Source organism: Pseudophryne corroboree, unplaced genomic scaffold (genome assembly GCF_028390025.1).
Source record: "Pseudophryne corroboree isolate aPseCor3 unplaced genomic scaffold, aPseCor3.hap2 scaffold_595, whole genome shotgun sequence".
Taxonomy (NCBI): Eukaryota; Metazoa; Chordata; class Amphibia; order Anura; family Myobatrachidae; genus Pseudophryne; species Pseudophryne corroboree.
The window spans coordinates 188,556-205,788 of NW_026970193.1; the positions used below are offsets into that span (position 1 = coordinate 188,556).

General features: G+C 42.2%; 6 non-coding genes across 6 annotated transcripts; all 6 read left to right on the forward strand.

Moving 5' to 3' along the window:
* Positions 1 to 2,783: 2,783 nt before the first annotated feature.
* On the forward strand, positions 2,784 to 2,947 carry LOC135035117 (U1 spliceosomal RNA). The gene has a single exon (XR_010230198.1). It is a non-coding gene; the product is annotated as a U1 spliceosomal RNA (small nuclear RNA).
* A 152-nt stretch (positions 2,948 to 3,099) lies between these two features.
* Positions 3,100 to 3,262, forward strand: LOC135035115 (U1 spliceosomal RNA). The gene has a single exon (XR_010230196.1). It is a non-coding gene; the product is annotated as a U1 spliceosomal RNA (small nuclear RNA).
* A 674-nt stretch (positions 3,263 to 3,936) lies between these two features.
* Positions 3,937 to 4,100, forward strand: LOC135035184 (U1 spliceosomal RNA). The gene has a single exon (XR_010230256.1). It is a non-coding gene; the product is annotated as a U1 spliceosomal RNA (small nuclear RNA).
* Positions 4,101 to 4,250: 150 nt separating this feature from the next.
* On the forward strand, positions 4,251 to 4,414 carry LOC135035078 (U1 spliceosomal RNA). The gene has a single exon (XR_010230160.1). It is a non-coding gene; the product is annotated as a U1 spliceosomal RNA (small nuclear RNA).
* A 10,985-nt stretch (positions 4,415 to 15,399) lies between these two features.
* LOC135035129 (U1 spliceosomal RNA) lies at positions 15,400 to 15,563 on the forward strand. Its single transcript, XR_010230207.1, has one exon. It is a non-coding gene; the product is annotated as a U1 spliceosomal RNA (small nuclear RNA).
* A 152-nt stretch (positions 15,564 to 15,715) lies between these two features.
* On the forward strand, positions 15,716 to 15,878 carry LOC135035116 (U1 spliceosomal RNA). The gene has a single exon (XR_010230197.1). It is a non-coding gene; the product is annotated as a U1 spliceosomal RNA (small nuclear RNA).
* The last annotated feature ends 1,355 nt before the right edge of the window (positions 15,879 to 17,233 follow it).

Genomic DNA, 17,233 nt, shown 5'->3' on the forward strand with positions numbered 1-17,233 from the left:
TAGTGTCCTTCGTTTGGGAGAAAAATGCAAAGGTACAATACAGCTTTTCCTTGCCAATATCTCTCTTTTGCAAAGAGCTAGGCATTGGAAAATGCAGGGCTATAACGTGTAGATGAAGCACTAACAGGAGGCTTTACAATTTTCATTCTAGTGTCTTTCGTTTGGGAGAAAAATGCAAAGGTACAATGCAGCTTTTCCTTGCCGATATCTCTCTTTTGCAAAGAGATAGGCATTGGAAAATGCAGGGCTATAACGTGTAGATGAAGCACTAACAGGAGGCTTTAAAATTTTCATTCTAGTGTCTTTCGTTTGGGAGAAAAATGCAAAGGTACAATACAGCATTTCCTTGCCGATATCTCTCTTTTGCACAGAGATAGGCATTGGAAAATTCAGGGCTATAACGTGTAGATGAAGCACTAACAGGAGGCTTTAAAATTTTCATTCTAGTGTCTTTCGTTTGGGAGAAAAATGCAAAGGTACAATACAGCTTTTCCTTGCCGATATCTCTCTTTTGCAAAGAGATAGGCATTGGAAAATTCAGGGCTATAACGTGTAGATGAAGCACTAACAGGAGGCTTTAAAATTTTCATTCTAGTGTCCTTCGTTTGGGAGAAAAATGCAAAGGTACAATACAGCTAATCCTTGCCGATATCTCTCTTTTGCAAAGAGATAGGCATTGGAAAATTCAGGGCTATAACGTGTAGATGAAGCACTAATAGGAGGCTTTAAAATTTTCAATCTAGTGTCCTTCGTTTGGGAGAAAAATGCAAAGGTACAATGCAGCTTTTCCTTGCCAATATCTCTCTTTTGCAAAGAGCTAGGCATTGGAAAATGCAGGGCTATAACGTGTAGATGAAGCACTATCAAGCAATTAGGGAACACAATGTTGCGACAATGTAACCCTATTTGCAAAATAGTACTAAATAAGTTTGTCGATGTAAGACATTTGCAAAGGCGCAAACAAAACACGCTGGAAAATGCAACTGAATCTGTTTTTGGAGGTTAGAATAGATGCAGGATCAAGTAGCTCAATGGGTAGGGTGTTTGATTAGAATTTAACAGGTTATAGGTTTGAATCCTGGGTATGATAGTTTGAGGTGTTATTTAATAAAGTATGTTTATATATTAGTCACACATGGCTTACTTGTACAAATGGCATGTCACCAGTTAGTGCTGACTGCTGATATGCCATTTACACAAACATGCCATGTGTGACTGTATATGCATTTAAGGAGGGCACCCCTGCAATACCACAAACCATTGAGTGTCAAGTATACTAGATTTATCTTCATATCTCATGTGCTTTCTCTGAGACCAATCTTGTTATGCCCCTTCCCCACAAGGCATGCGCCTTTTGTCCATATTGCAAAAATGGGGGGGAGGGCATATAATTCTCTGTCACAGGGCACCAAAAAGTCTAGTTATGGCTCTGGTATGCATTATGTAATCTGGCAGACCATCTCTCCAACACTGGCTGGTTGGAATAGAAATCCGGTTATCTATGTGAGCAAATGACCATCAACGATTTACTCTCAAACACTAAAAAATGGACAAAAATGGTCCCCTAAACAAATTGGTTAAATTTTGGGTTTAACCAATTTGTGTAATGACCATTTTTGACCACTTTTCTAGTGTTTGGGAGCAAATGGTTAATTGACATTTGCTCCTATACATTACCAGATTTTCATTCCAACCATCCAGACTGGATAGATAGCCTGACAGATAATTGTGTAGTGTACGCCCAGGATAACTGTTAGTCATGCTTTATTTTATGGCGGCACATAAATGGGTGGACAGATCCAGGGCAAGCACTGCCCACTCATGCATAGTTGTCAACTGATGTGAAGTTCCAGGGGGCAATCTCAGTTATAAAGGGAAGTATCTGGAAATTGTCCCTAGTTAAAAAAATAAAATAAATTTGATCAACTCCATTTATTTAGTATGATATCCCAGGTGATAGGATGCCGGCAGTCAGAACAACATACTTTATTAAATAACACATCTCAAACTACCATACCCAGGATTCAAACCTATAACCTGTTGAATTCTAATCAAACACCCTACCTATTGAGCTATTTGATCCTGCATAAAAATTGTGAACATTATATGAAGCTATTGGTACTTTGCAAAAAAAAAGAATCAGCATTACAACGCAGCAGATCCATGCAGTTTGCAGCCACACACTACATGTATCTGCTCAGCCACAATGCTGATTATTTCTTCACAAAGTACAAGGTGAGCTCCAAACAGAATTCTCTAGCTTAGAATTATACCTTTCTTTGCCAAACCTAGAAGTCGGGCCCCCCACCCTGGGATCCCCCAGAGGGAGGCCTGCACCGTCATGCGGCAGGCTTGTCCGTTTTGGAAGCAGGCTGATGGGCAGCCCAGGATTGCTTCAGTCTGGGCTTGGCAGGTCTGGAAACATGAGCTTGCTTTGGGTATGCCTGACCTTGGGTACGCTTTACCTGGAGGATGAAAGGGCCAAGAAAAGTACTTTTAGCCTTCTGCGTGGTAGGAGTCATACTAGGTAGGCAAGCTGTTTTAGCAGTAGCCAGATCAGCTACAATCTTATTGAGGTCTTCTCCAAAAGGAGATTCAACTGAGGCAGCACAAGGGAACTCTCATCTGGGGACAACAACTGCAGGGAGAACACATATTTTCAGATGAACATGGTAGGGCAGAAGGCTGCCTAATACTGAAGCACCCCCAAACAACAAATCAAATGCAACTTACTTGACAGAGATGTGCCTGAGCAACGGCCCTCCCCAGCCCTATCCCAAATCATACTTATTTTGCATAGGAGATACCATGGTCATGAAGATTGTTCTCCCAGGGTTAGGTTCATTCATTGCATTCTGGGTATGCTGACCCCTGTGATTTCCCCAAATGTGGGAAACTCGACTGCATTATTTGTGGTAGTGGGGGACTGTATTTGTGCTTTCCTCTGGTCAGCTCTGGTAAAATTCAGATTTCTTTGTCTCAGATCTTCCTCTAGCCTTGTTCTTCTTTCGAGAGTTCCCTTGTGCTGCCTCAGTTGGATCTCCTTCACTTGACAGGGGGGTGCCCGAGCAGCGACCCTCCCCAGCTCTAGCCCAACTCCTACTTACCTGCCAGGTGAGATACTATGATCATGAAGTTGCTTCTCCCAGGGCAAGGCTCACCCATTGCACTCTGGGTGTGCTGCCCCTGCGATTTCCCCAAATGTGGGAAACTTGACTGCATAATTTGAGTTTTCCCTGGTCGGCTCTCATGTAATTCAGATCTCTTTGTCTCAGGTCTCTCTCCAGCCTAGTTTGCTGTCTGGTTCCACTTCTTTTTTCTTGAGCCCCTCCCTTCTATACCCTTGTGCACTATCCTGACTTCTCCTCCCGTCTGCTTACTTTGTGCCTCCCAATGCACAATGCAAACTACGGGTAGTGCTGCAGGGCCCACACCCTTTTACTTTCTTTACAGAGCAGCTCTGGAGCTGTTACAGTGCCCAGCTGCTGCAAGAAATCAGCTTGAATGCTTCAGGGGCTGGGGAATGGCCAACATGAGCCCCACACCGAAGGAGGGTGGGGGTGCTTAATGCCAACTAGGGGTCATCCAAGCACCACAAAAGGCCTCCATGCCCTGCACGCTCCTTTTCTCTTTTCATATGCAGACAAGGGTTGAAGCCACCTTTGACCCACTGCTTGGATGACATCACCATATTCAAATCCATCTGCTGCAGGCCATCCCCCAGGAATGCTTGCACTAGTTGTTGCATTTGGTTTGTTGTTTGGGGGTGCTTCAGTATTAGGCAGCCTTCTGCCACCCCATGTTCATCTGAAAATATGTGTTCTCCCTGCAGTTGTTGTCCCCAGATGAGAGTTCCCTTGTGCTGCCTCAGTTGAATCTCCTTTACTTGACAGAGATGTGCCTGAGCAGCGGCCCTCCCCAGCTCTATCCCAAATCATACTTATTTTGCATAGGAGATACTATTGTCATGAAGATTGTTTTCCCAGGGTGAGGTTCATTCATTGCATTCTGGGTATGCTGACCCCTGTGATTTCCCCAAATGTGGGAAACTCGACTGCATTATTTGTGGTAGTGGTGGACTGTGTTTGTGCTTTCCTCTGGTCAGCTCTGGTAAAGTCAGATTTCTTTGTCTCAGATCTTCCTCTAGCCTTGTTCTTCTTTTGAGAGTTCCCTTGTGCTGCCTCAGTTGGATCTCCTTCACTTGAAAGGTAGTGCCCGAGCAGCGACCCTCCCCAGCTCTAGCCCAACTCCTACTAACCTGCCAGGTGAGATACTATGATCATGAAGGTGCTTCTCCCAGGGCAAGGCTCACCCATTGCACTCTGGGTGTGCTGCCCCTTGCGATTTCCCCAAATGTGGGAAACTTGACTGCATAATTTGTGTTTCCCCTGGACGGCTCTCGTATAATTCAGATCTCTTTGTCTCAGGTCTCTCTCCAGCCTAGTATGCTGTCTGTTTCCACTTCTCTTTTCTTGAGCCCCTCCCTTCTATAACCTTGTGCACTATCCTGACTTCTCCTCCCGTCTGCTTACTTTGTGCCTTCCAATGCACAATGCAAACTACAGGTAGTGCTGCAGGGCCCACACCCTTTTACTTGCCTTACAGAGCAGCTCTGGAGCTGTTACAGTACCCAGCTGCTGCAAGAAATCAGCTTGAATGCTTCAGGGGCTGGGGCATGGCCAACATGAGCCCCACACCGAAGGAGGGTGGGGGTGTTTAATGCGAACTAGGGGTCATCCAAGCGTCGCAAAAGGCCGCCATGCCCTGCATATCCCTTTTCTCTTTTCATAAGCAGACGAGGGTTGAAGCCAACTTTGACCCACTGCTTGGATGACATCACTTGCTGCCTTTCCAATGAAGCAAGTTTAATTTAGTAATAGGTGAAAAACCATCCCTACAAAGGTGTTAATCAGATACTTGGCTTTGTGGACACTTTTCAGAGAACAAATTAGTTAGCATAAAAATAAAGCCAGAAAATGAAGAGCTGTTTAATCACTCAATTGGATTTTTCTGCAAGCGTATTTCTTTTTCTCTGCAACCCACTGCTAAGTTGTGCTTCCTAGCTGTTCTTTTATAAAATCACTTAATCAAATCTAACTCTGATTACATCAGAGAAGGCCAGGTACCCTACACCATAAGAGGGGGTTTGAAATTTTGACTTGTCTACTTAAAGATCACCAAAATCTGATGACAAGGTCAATAACATCCCTGGGTGGGATTGAACCACCAACCCTTTGGTTAATAACCAAACACACTAACCGATTGCACCACCGAGACACTTTGCAAAAGTACATACTGACAAAGGTTAATAAGCATTCATCTAGAACGTTTCCTAGAAAACTTTAAAAAGTCAATAATCTGGAGAGTTTTTGTAAGATGTTTCTTCCATCAACCAATGAAGAAACGCATTGGTACTTTCCCATGATGAGTGAGTGCTTCAGGATCTCTTGCACTTACATGTGCAGCAGAGTACTGCAATGGAAGCATGCTGGGCCCCTTAACCCAGAGGTAGGCAGATTGAAACTATCCTCTGCTATATGCATTTTTTTTTTGTTAATTAAAGTAATCCAAAACTGGGATTGATATTTTTGCTCTTTTATTTTTACTTAAAGTACAATAACTTTTACCATTTTAATTTGTTTTAATAGTATATTGACAGTATTGTTTTCTTTCAAAAATCCACTTAATTTTCTTTACCCTATTATTAAAATGGTAATTGACAAAAACAAACTACATTGTCACCAGAAGAGCAATACAAAATGTACAAGTGATATATTAAAATCATCTTTCCAGCTTGAATTTCAATGATGCATTGGGGCAACGATTTTGTGAGAAACATCTTCACCCTTAAATAAAGATTTTCTTAATTCCTTACCTGTGTGCTAATTAGATATCACCTTGTTTTCACATTAAACAGACTTCCACATGAGAAAGCAGCAAGGATGCAGTGGCGTTAATGTTTCCTGGTGTCAACCTGTATTATTTCAGTAGATATTGAAATGAGGATGCATCTTGCTGCCTTTCCAATGAAGCAAGTTTAATTTAGTAATAGGTGAAAAACCATCCCTACAAAGATGTTAATCAGATACTTGGCTTTGTGGACACTTTTCAGAGAACAAATTTGTTAGCATAAAAATAAAGCCAGAAAATGAAGAGCTGCTTAATCACTCAATTTGATTTTTTTGCCAGCATATTTCTTTTTCTCTGCAAACCACTGCTAAATTGTGCTTCCTAGCTGTTTTTATAAAATCACTGAATCAAATCTAACTCTGATTACATCAGAGAAGGCCAGGTACCCTACACCATAACAGGGGTTTTTGAAATTTTGACTTGTCTACTTAAAGATCACCAAAATCTGATAACAAGGTCAATTACATCCCTGGGTGGGATTGAACCACCAACCTTTTGGTTAATAGCTGTACACACTAACTGATTGCGCCACAGCGACACTTTGCAAAAGTACATACTGACAAAGGCTAATAAGCATTCATCTAGAACGTTTCCTAGAAAAACTTTAAATAGTCAATAATCTGGAGAGTTTTTGTAAGATGTTTCTTCCATCAACCAATGAAGAAACACATTGGTACTTTCCCATGATGAGTGAGTGCTTCAGGATCTCTTGCAATTACATGTGCAGCAGAGTACTGTAATGGAAGCATGCTGGGTCCATAGCCCAGAGGTAGGCAGATTGAAACTATCCTCTGCTATATGCATTTTTTTTTTTGTTAATTAAAGTAATCCAAAACTGGGATTGATATTTTTGCTCTTTTATTTTTACTTAAAGTACAATAACTTTTACCATTTTCATTTGTTTTAATAGTATATTGACAGTATTGTTTTCTTTCAAAAATCCACTTAATTTTCTTTACCCGATTATTAAAATGGTAATTGACAAAAACAAACTACATTGTCACCAGAAGAGCAATACAAAATGTACAAGTGATATATTAAAATCATCTTTCCAGCTTGAATTTCAATGATGCATTGGGGCAACGATTTTGTGAGAAACATCTTCACCCTTAAATAAAGATTTTCTTAATTCCTTACCTGTGTGCTAATTAGATATCACCTTGTTTTCACATTAAACAGACTTCCACATGAGAAAGCACAAAGGATGCAGTGGCGTTAATGTTTCCTGGTGTCAACCTGTATTATTTCAGTAGATATTGAAATGAGGATGCATCTTGCTGCCTTTCCAATGAAGCAAGTTTAATTTAGTAATAGGTTAAAAACCATCCCTACAAATGTGTTAATCAGAAACTTGGCTTTGTGGACACTTTTCAGAGAACAAATTTGTTAGCATAAAAATAAAGCCAGAAAATGAAAAGCTGTTTAATCACTCAATTGGATTTTTTTGCCAGCATATTTCTTTTTCTCTGCAACCCACTGCTAAATTGTGCTTCCTAGCTGTTTTTATAAAATCACTGAATCAAATCTAACTCTGATTACATCAGAGAAGGCCAGGTACCCTACACCATAAGAGGGGGTTTGAAATTTTCACTTGTCTACATAAAGATCACCAAAATCTGATAACAAGGTCAATTACGTCCCTGGGTGGGATTGAACCACCAACCTTTTGGTTAATAGCCTTACACAGTAACTGATTGCGCCACAGCAACACTTTGTAAAAGTCCATACTGACAAAGGCTAATAAGCATTCATCTAGAACGATTCCTAGAAACATTTTAAAAAGTCAATAATGTGGAGAGTTTTTGTAAGATGTTTCTTCCATCAACCAATGAAGAAACACATTGGTACTTTCCCATGATGAGTGAGTGCTTCAGGATCTCTTGCACTTACATGTGCAGCAGAGTACTGTAATGGAAGCATGCTGGGTCCATAACCCAGAGGTAGGCAGATTGAAACTATCCTTTGCTATATGCATTTTTTTTTTGTTCATTAAAGTAATCCAAAACTGGGATTGATATTTTAGCTTTTATTTTTACTTAAAGTACAATAACTTTTACCATTTTAATTTGTTTTAGTGCAAATGGCATATCAGCAGTCAGCACTAACTGGTGACATGCCATTTGTACAAGTAAGCCATGTGTGACTAATATATAAACATGCTTTATTAAATAACACCTCAAACTATCATACCCAGGATTCAAACCTATAACCTGTTGAATTCTAATCAAACACCCTACCCATGGAGCTACTTGATCCTGCATCTTTTCTAACCTCCAAAAACAGATTCAGTTGCATTTTCCAGCGTGTTTTGTTTGCGCCTTTGCAAATGTCTTACATCGACAAACTTATTTAGTACTATTTTGCAAATAGGGTTACATTGTCGCAACATTGTGTTCCCTAATTGCTTGATTTTTTAAATGCAACAATTGATAAAGACACCTGATAATTGCTCTGTGGAGTCTTATTTTGTGTTTTGTGTTTAGTCTTTAGATCTGAATTTGAATGTACTTGTGAACTAACTTAATTTCCTACTTCTAAATTCATTCCTAAATTCACTACTTACATGAATCCTGTAGTTGGGCATTTTGGGACTTCGATTGTGGGCATTGTTTTGTGTCCAGACCAGCAGCAGGTGGTGTGCATTTGCTGGAAAGGCATCGAAGACCTCCGATATGCTGCATCTCCTGATGTGTGTCTCCCTCAAGTGGCTGTCAGCAAATGCCTGCTAGACACCCCATTCCAAGCTGATTGTGACATCATGGAACATGCATCATAGAACAGGCATGCTAAAACATGGGTCTTCAACCTGCGACCCTCCAGCTGCTGTGGAACTACACATCCCAGCATGCCCTGCCTCAGTTTTAGCATACCTTAATAGCAAAACTGTGGCAGGGCATGCTGGGATGTGTAGTTTCACAGCAGCTGGAGGGCCACAGGATGAAGACCCATGTGCTAGAGCCAAGCCGCAGGTACATTGAATGCTAGCAAGCTGAATATTTAAATCCTTTTTGTTCCGCAGCATTCCAATGCGGAAGATTCCATGGAACCAGAGATCCTTCCATTGAGAAGGACATGCTGCCTGGATGACTACACTGTGCAAATTAAATCACGGAGCCAGTTGGCTTGTGGGTGGCTCTGGTGACTGGGTGGTTGGGTGGGTGGTGTGTCGGAAGTGGAGCGCATGCAAATGATTGTGTATCATCCAGCTAGTGAGAGAGAAAACTCATGCAGGAGTGTTCCTGCTTGTCAGTGGGTTATGCACCTTGCCAGACGTTAAATCTACATAGAGCAGCTGGAGGGGACAAGAGCAGGTTTGCAAAATATAGATAGAAGAGCATATATGCTGGCGCATTCTCCATGATTGTGTCAGCTTATGTTTTGGTGCACTGCACTTTCCTCCACTAAGTTTTAGCCATTTTTGTTAAGCTCAAGTGTAGTTGCTTCTCGGCCTTTTGGCTGTGATCTTGTATCGTGGTTGAAGGGTCTGCTGGAGGGAGGGATTGTTTTCTTCATTGGCGAAAGACCAAAGATATTCCAGGATGGAAGGCTTGGGAACACTATCTGTTTTTCAGTTGTGGAAGAGCACAGAGGTCGGATTGGACTACATTCTATAGTAAAGGATATCTTTCTATTTATTGACCCTCCCCTTATATGTGTCTGTGTTACAATAAAGCTTCGGTTTTGTGAATCCCTCACCCTCTTACACTCCACACCCATAGCCTTATTAACTGTTGTATTATTGTATACTTTAAATGTATAGTGCAGTTCATGATTTATAGTGTAGACTGGCCTGTGCTGTAGTTCTTGAACTGTACTATACCGTCAGCATTTGTATTGTGTTTTGGCTGTGCTGCAACACTGTATTTATGTGTGCAATGTTTATGTATGTTTTTTTTTTATGTCAATAAAGACTGCTTTTTCAAGCCAATATCTGAAAACAATCAATGTTTATCTTTGATGGCAATAAAAGTGGTATGATATTTGATGCTTTTGAAATCCAATATCTGATATGTCCCCTATCTGGGAACCATATATTAAATGGCTTTTCAGAAAAGGGAGATGGGAGAAGAGCTTTCATTACTTGTAGGACCGATGCACATAAAGAAGCAAAAAAACATACATAAACATTACACACATAAGTACCGCGTTGCGGCACAGCCAAAACACAATAGAAATGCTGATGGTATAGTACAGTTCAAGAACTACAGCACAGGCCAGCCTACACTATAAATCATGAACTGCACTATACATTTAAACTGTACAATAATACAACAGTTAATAAGGCTATGGGTGTGGAGTGTAAGAGAATCACAAGCCCGAAGCTTTATTGAAAGACTGACACATATAAGGGGAGGTTTAATAAATAGAAAGACATCCTTTACTATAGAATGTAGTCCAATCCGACCTCTGTGCTCTTCCACAACTGAAAAACAGATAGTGTTCCCAAGCCTTCCATCCTGGAATATCTTTGGTCTTTCGCCAATGAAGAAAGCAATCCCTCCCTCCAGCAGACCCTTCAACCACAATACAAGATCACAGCCAAAAGGCCGAGAAGCAACTACACTTGAGCTTAACAAAAATGGCTAAAACTTAGTGGAGGAAAGTGCAGTGCACCAAAACATAAGCTGACACAATCATGGAGAATGCGCCAGCATATATGCTCTTCTATCTATATTTTGCAAACATGCTCTTGTCCCCTCCAGCTGCTCTATGTAGATTTAACGTCTGGCAAGGTGCATAACCCACTGACAAGCAGGCACACTCCTGCATGAGTTTTCACTCTCACTAGCTGGATGATACACAATCATTTGCATGTGCTCCACCTCCGACACACCACCCACCCAACCACCCAGTCACCAGAGCCACCCACAAACCAACTGGCTCCGTGATTTAATTTGCACAGTGTAGTCATCCAGGCAGCATGTCCTTCTCAATGGAAGGATCTCTGGTTCCATGGAATCTTCCGCATTGGAATGCTGCGGAACAAAAAGGATTTAAATATTCAGCTTGCTAGCATTCAATGTACCTGCGGCTTGGCTCTAGCACATGGGTCTTCATCCTGTGGCCCTCCAGCTGCTGTGAAACTACACATCCCAGCACGCCCTGCCACAGTTTTGCTATAAGGTATGCTAAAACTGAGGCAGGGCATGCTGGGATGTGTAGTTCCACAGCAGCTGGAGGGTCGCAGGTTGAAGACCCATGTTTTAGCATGCCTGTTCTATGATGCATGTTCCGTGATGTCACAATCAGCTTGGAATGGGGTGTCTAGCAGGCATTTGCTGACAGCCACTTGAGGGAGACACACATCAGGAGATGCAGCATATCGGAGGTCTTCGATGCCTTTCCAGCAAATGCACACCACCTGCTGCTGGTCTGGACACAAAACAATGCCCACAATCGAAGTCCCAAAATGCCCAACTACAGGATTCATGTAAGTAGTGAATTTAGGAATGAATTTAGAAGTAGGAAATTAAGTTAGTTCACAAGTACATTCAAATTCAGATCTAAAGTCTAGGTAGGCCTCACGTCCTGGCAGCCGCCAGCATTTAAAAATGCCTTGATTAGAGGTACGGAATTAAATGTAGATAAGAAGTAGACACAAAATAAGACTCCGCAGAGCAGTTATCAGGTGTTTTTATCAATTGTTGCATTTAAAAAATCAAGCAATTAGGGAACACAATGTTGCAACAATGTAACCCTATTTGCAAAATAGTACTAAATAAGTTTGTCGATGTAAGACATTTGCAAAGGCGCATCCAAAACACGCTGGAAAATGCAACTGAATCTGTTTTTGGATGCTAGAATAGGAAATGTGCATCGGTCCTACAAGTACTGAAAGCTCTTCTCCCATCTCCCTTTTCTGAAAAGCCATTTAATATATGGTTCCCAGATAGGGGACATATCAGATATTGCCTTTCAAAAGCAGCAAATATCATACCACTTCTATTGCCATCAAAGATAAACATTGATTGTTTTCAGATATTGGATTGAAAAAGCAGTCTTTATTGACATAAAGAAGCAAAAAAACATACATAAACATTACACACATAAGTACTGTGTTGCAGCACAGCCAAAACACAATACAAATGCTGTCGGTATAGTACAGTTCAAGAACTACAGTACAGGTCAGCCTACACTATAAATCATGAACTGTACTATACATTTAAACAATACAATAGTTAATAAGGCTATGGGTGTGGAGTGTAAGAGGGTGACGGAATCACAAGCCCAAAGCTTTATTGAAAGACAGACACATATAAAGGGAGGATTAATAAATACAAAGATACCCTTTACTATAGAATGTAGTCCAATCCGGTCTTTCAACTCTTCCACAACTGAAAAACGGATAGTGTTCCCAAGCCTTCCATCCTGGAATATCTTCAGTCTCTCGCCAATGAAGAAAACAATCCCTCCAGCAGACTCTTCAACCACAATACAATATCACAGCCAAAAGAGCAAGAAGCAACTACACTTGCGTTTATACAAAATGGCTAAAACTTAGTGGAGGAAAGTGCAGTGCACCAAAACATAAGCTGACACAATCATGGAGAATGCGCCAGCATATATGCTCTTCTGTGTATATTTTCCAAACCTGCTCTTGTCCCCTCCAGTTGCTCCATGTAGATTTGACGTCTGGCAAGGTGCATAACTCACTGACAAGCAGGCACACTCCTGCATGAGTTTTCTCTCTCACTAGCTGGATGATACACATTCATTTGCATGTGCTCCACCTCCGACACACCGCCCACCCAACCACCCAGTCACCAGAGCCACCCACAAGCCAACTGGCTCCGTGATTTAATTTGCACAGTGCAGTCATCCAGGCAGCATGTCCTTCTCAATGGAATAATCTCTGGTTCCATGGAATCTTCCGCATTGGAATGCTGCGGAACAAAAAGGATTTAAACATTCAGCTTGCTAGCATTCAATGTACCTGCGGTTTGGTTCTAGCACATGGGTCTTCATCCTGTGGCCCTCCAGCTGCTGTGAAACTACACATCCCAGCATGCCCTGCCACAGTTTTGCTATTAAGGTATGCTAAAACTGAGGCAGGGCATGCTGGGATATGTAGTTCCACAGCAGCTGGAGGGTCGCAGGTTGAAGACCCATGTTCTAGCATGCCTGTTCTATGATGCATGTTCCGTGATGTCACAATCAGCTTGGAATGGGGTGTCTAGCATGCATTTGCTGACAGCCACTTGAGGCAGACACACATCAGGAGATGCAGCATATCGGAGGTCTTCGATGCCTTTCCAGCAAATGCACACCACCAGCTGCTGGTCTGGACACAAAACAATGCCCACAATTGAAGGCTCAAAATGCCCAACTACAGGATTAATGTAAGTAGTGAATTTAGGAATGAGTTTAGAAGTAGGAAATTAAGTTAGTTCACAAGTACATTCAAATTCAGATCTAAAGACTAGGTAGGCCTCACGTCCTGGCAGCACCCAGCATTTAAAAATGCCTTGATTATAGGTAGGGAATTAAATGTAGATAAGAAGTAGACACAAAAGAAGACTCCACAGAGCAATTATCAGGTGTCTTTATCAATTTTTGCATTTAAAAAATCAAGCAATTAGGGAACACAATGTTGCGACAATGTAACCCTATTTGCAAAATAGTACTAAATAAGTTTGTCGATGTAAGACATTTGCAAAGGCGCAAACAAAACACGCTGGAAAATGCAACTGAATCTGTTTTTGGAGGTTAGAATAGATGCAGGATCAAGTAGCTCAATGGGTAGGGTGTTTGATTAGAATTTAACAGGTTATAGGTTTGAATCCTGGGTATGATAGTTTGAGGTGTTATTTAATAAAGTATGTTTATATATTAGTCACACATGGCTTACTTGTACAAATGGCATGTCACCAGTTAGTGCTGACTGCTGATATGCCATTTACACAAACATGCCATGTGTGACTGTATATGCATTTAAGGAGGGCACCCCTGCAATACCACAAACCATTGAGTGTCAAGTATACTAGATTTATCTTCATATCTCATGTGCTTTCTCTGAGACCAATCTTGTTATGCCCCTTCCCCACAAGGCATGCGCCTTTTGTCCATATTGCAAAAATGGGGGGGAGGGCATATAATTCTCTGTCACAGGGCACCAAAAAGTCTAGTTATGGCTCTGGTATGCATTATGTAATCTGGCAGACCATCTCTCCAACACTGGCTGGTTGGAATAGAAATCCGGTTATCTATGTGAGCAAATGACCATCAACGATTTACTCTCAAACACTAAAAAATGGACAAAAATGGTCCCCTAAACAAATTGGTTAAATTTTGGGTTTAACCAATTTGTGTAATGACCATTTTTGACCACTTTTCTAGTGTTTGGGAGCAAATGGTTAATTGACATTTGCTCCTATACATTACCAGATTTTCATTCCATCCATCCAGACTGGATAGATAGCCTGACAGATAATTGTGTAGTGTACGCCCAGGATAACTGTTAGTCATGCTTTATTTTATGGCGGCACATAAATGGGTGGACAGATCCAGGGCAAGCACTGCCCACTCATGCATAGTTGTCAACTGATGTGAAGTTCCAGGGGGCAATCTCAGTTATAAAGAGAAGTATCTGGAAATTGTCCCTAGTTAAAAAAAAAAAAAATTTTTTTATCAACTCCATTTATTTAGTATGATATCCCAGGTGATAGGATGCCGGCAGTCAGAACAACATACTTTATTAAATAACACATCTCAAACTACCATACCCAGGATTCAAACCTATAACCTGTTGAATTCTAATCAAACACCCTACCTATTGAGCTATTTGATCCTGCATAAAAATTGTGAACATTATATGAAGCTATTGGTACTTTGCAAAAAAAAAGAATCAGCATTACAACGCAGCAGATCCATGCAGTTTGCAGCCACACACTACATGTATCTGCTCAGCCACAATGCTGATTATTTCTTCACAAAGTACAAGGTGAGCTCCAAACAGAATTCTCTAGCTTAGAATTATACCTTTCTTTGCCAAACCTAGAAGTCGGGCCCCCCACCCTGGGATCCCCCAGAGGGAGGCCTGCACCGTCATGCGGCAGGCTTGTCCGTTTTGGAAGCAGGCTGATGGGCAGCCCAGGATTGCTTCAGTCTGGGCTTGGCAGGTCTGGAAACATGAGCTTGCTTTGGGTATGCCTGACCTTGGGTACGCTTTACCTGGAGGATGAAAGGGCCAAGAAAAGTACTTTTAGCCTTCTGCGTGGTAGGAGTCATACTAGGTAGGCAAGCTGTTTTAGCAGTAGCCAGATCAGCTACAATCTTATTGAGGTCTTCTCCAAAAGGAGATTCAACTGAGGCAGCACAAGGGAACTCTCATCTGGGGACAACAACTGCAGGGAGAACACATATTTTCAGATGAACATGGTAGGGCAGAAGGCTGCCTAATACTGAAGCACCCCCAAACAACAAATCAAATGCAACTTACTTGACAGAGATGTGCCTGAGCAACGGCCCTCCCCAGCCCTATCCCAAATCATACTTATTTTGCATAGGAGATACCATGGTCATGAAGATTGTTCTCCCAGGGTTAGGTTCATTCATTGCATTCTGGGTATGCTGACCCCTGTGATTTCCCCAAATGTGGGAAACTCGACTGCATTATTTGTGGTAGTGGGGGACTGTATTTGTGCTTTCCTCTGGTCAGCTCTGGTAAAAGTCAGATTTCTTTGTCTCAGATCTTCCTCTAGCCTTGTTCTTCTTTCGAGAGTTCCCTTGTGCTGCCTCAGTTGGATCTCCTTCACTTGACAGGGGGGTGCCCGAGCAGCGACCCTCCCCAGCTCTAGCCCAACTCCTACTTACCTGCCAGGTGAGATACTATGATCATGAAGTTGCTTCTCCCAGGGCAAGGCTCACCCATTGCACTCTGGGTGTGCTGCCCCTGCGATTTCCCCAAATGTGGGAAACTTGACTGCATAATTTGAGTTTTCCCTGGTCGGCTCTCATGTAATTCAGATCTCTTTGTCTCAGGTCTCTCTCCAGCCTAGTTTGCTGTCTGGTTCCACTTCTTTTTTCTTGAGCCCCTCCCTTCTATACCCTTGTGCACTATCCTGACTTCTCCTCCCGTCTGCTTACTTTGTGCCTCCCAATGCACAATGCAAACTACAGGTAGTGCTGCAGGGCCCACACCCTTTTACTTGCTTTACAGAGCAGCTCTGGAGCTGTTACAGTGCCCAGCTGCTGCAAGAAATCAGCTTGAATGCTTCAGGGGCTGGGGAATGGCCAACATGAGCCCCACACCGAAGGAGGGTGGGGGTGCTTAATGCGAACTAGGGGTCATCCAAGCACCACAAAAGGCCTCCATGCCCTGCACGCTCCTTTTCTCTTTTCATATGCAGACGAGGGTTGAAGCCAACTTTGACCCACTGCTTGGATGACATCACCATATTCAAATCCATCTGCTGCAGGCCATCCCCCAGGAATGCTTGCACTAGTTGTTGCATTTGGTTTGTTGTTTGGGGGTGCTTCAGTATTAGGCAGCCTTCTGCCACCCCATGTTCATCTGAAAATATGTGTTCTCCCTGCAGTTGTTGTCCCCAGATGAGAGTTCCCTTGTGCTGCCTCAGTTGAATCTCCTTTACTTGACAGAGATGTGCCTGAGCAACGGCCCTCCCCAGCCCTATCCCAAATCATACTTATTTTGCATAGGAGATACTATTGTCATGAAGATTGTTCTCCCAGATTTAATTAAGTGATTTTATAAAAAACAGCTAGGAAGCACAATTTAGCAGTGGGTTGCAGAGAAAAAAATAACATTTTAAACCTACCGGTAAATTTTTTCTCTCGTAGTCCGTAGAGGATGATGGGGACTCCGTAAGGACCATGGGGGATAGACGGGCTCCGCAGCAGACATGGGCACTTTAAGAAAGACTTTAGATCTGGGTGTGCACTGGCTCCTCCCTCTATGCCCCTCCTCCATACCTCAGTTAGAGAAACTGTGCCCAGAGGAGACGGACAGTACGAGGAAAGGATTTTTGTTAATCCAAGGTCAAGATTCATACCAGCCACACCAATCACACCGTATAACTTGTGATATACTACCCAGTTAACAGTATGAAAACAACATAGCATCAGTCCAAGACCGATGAAAACTAACATATAACCCTTATGTAAGCAATAACTATATACAAGTCTTGCAGAAGTAGTCCGCACTTGGGACGGGCACCCAGCATCCTCTACGGACTACGAGAAAAAGATTTACCGGTAGGTTTAAAATCTTATTTTCTCTTACGTCCTAAAAGATGCTGGGGACTCCGTAAGGACCATGGGGATTATACCAAAGCTCCCAAACGGGCTCCTGCGGATGACTCTG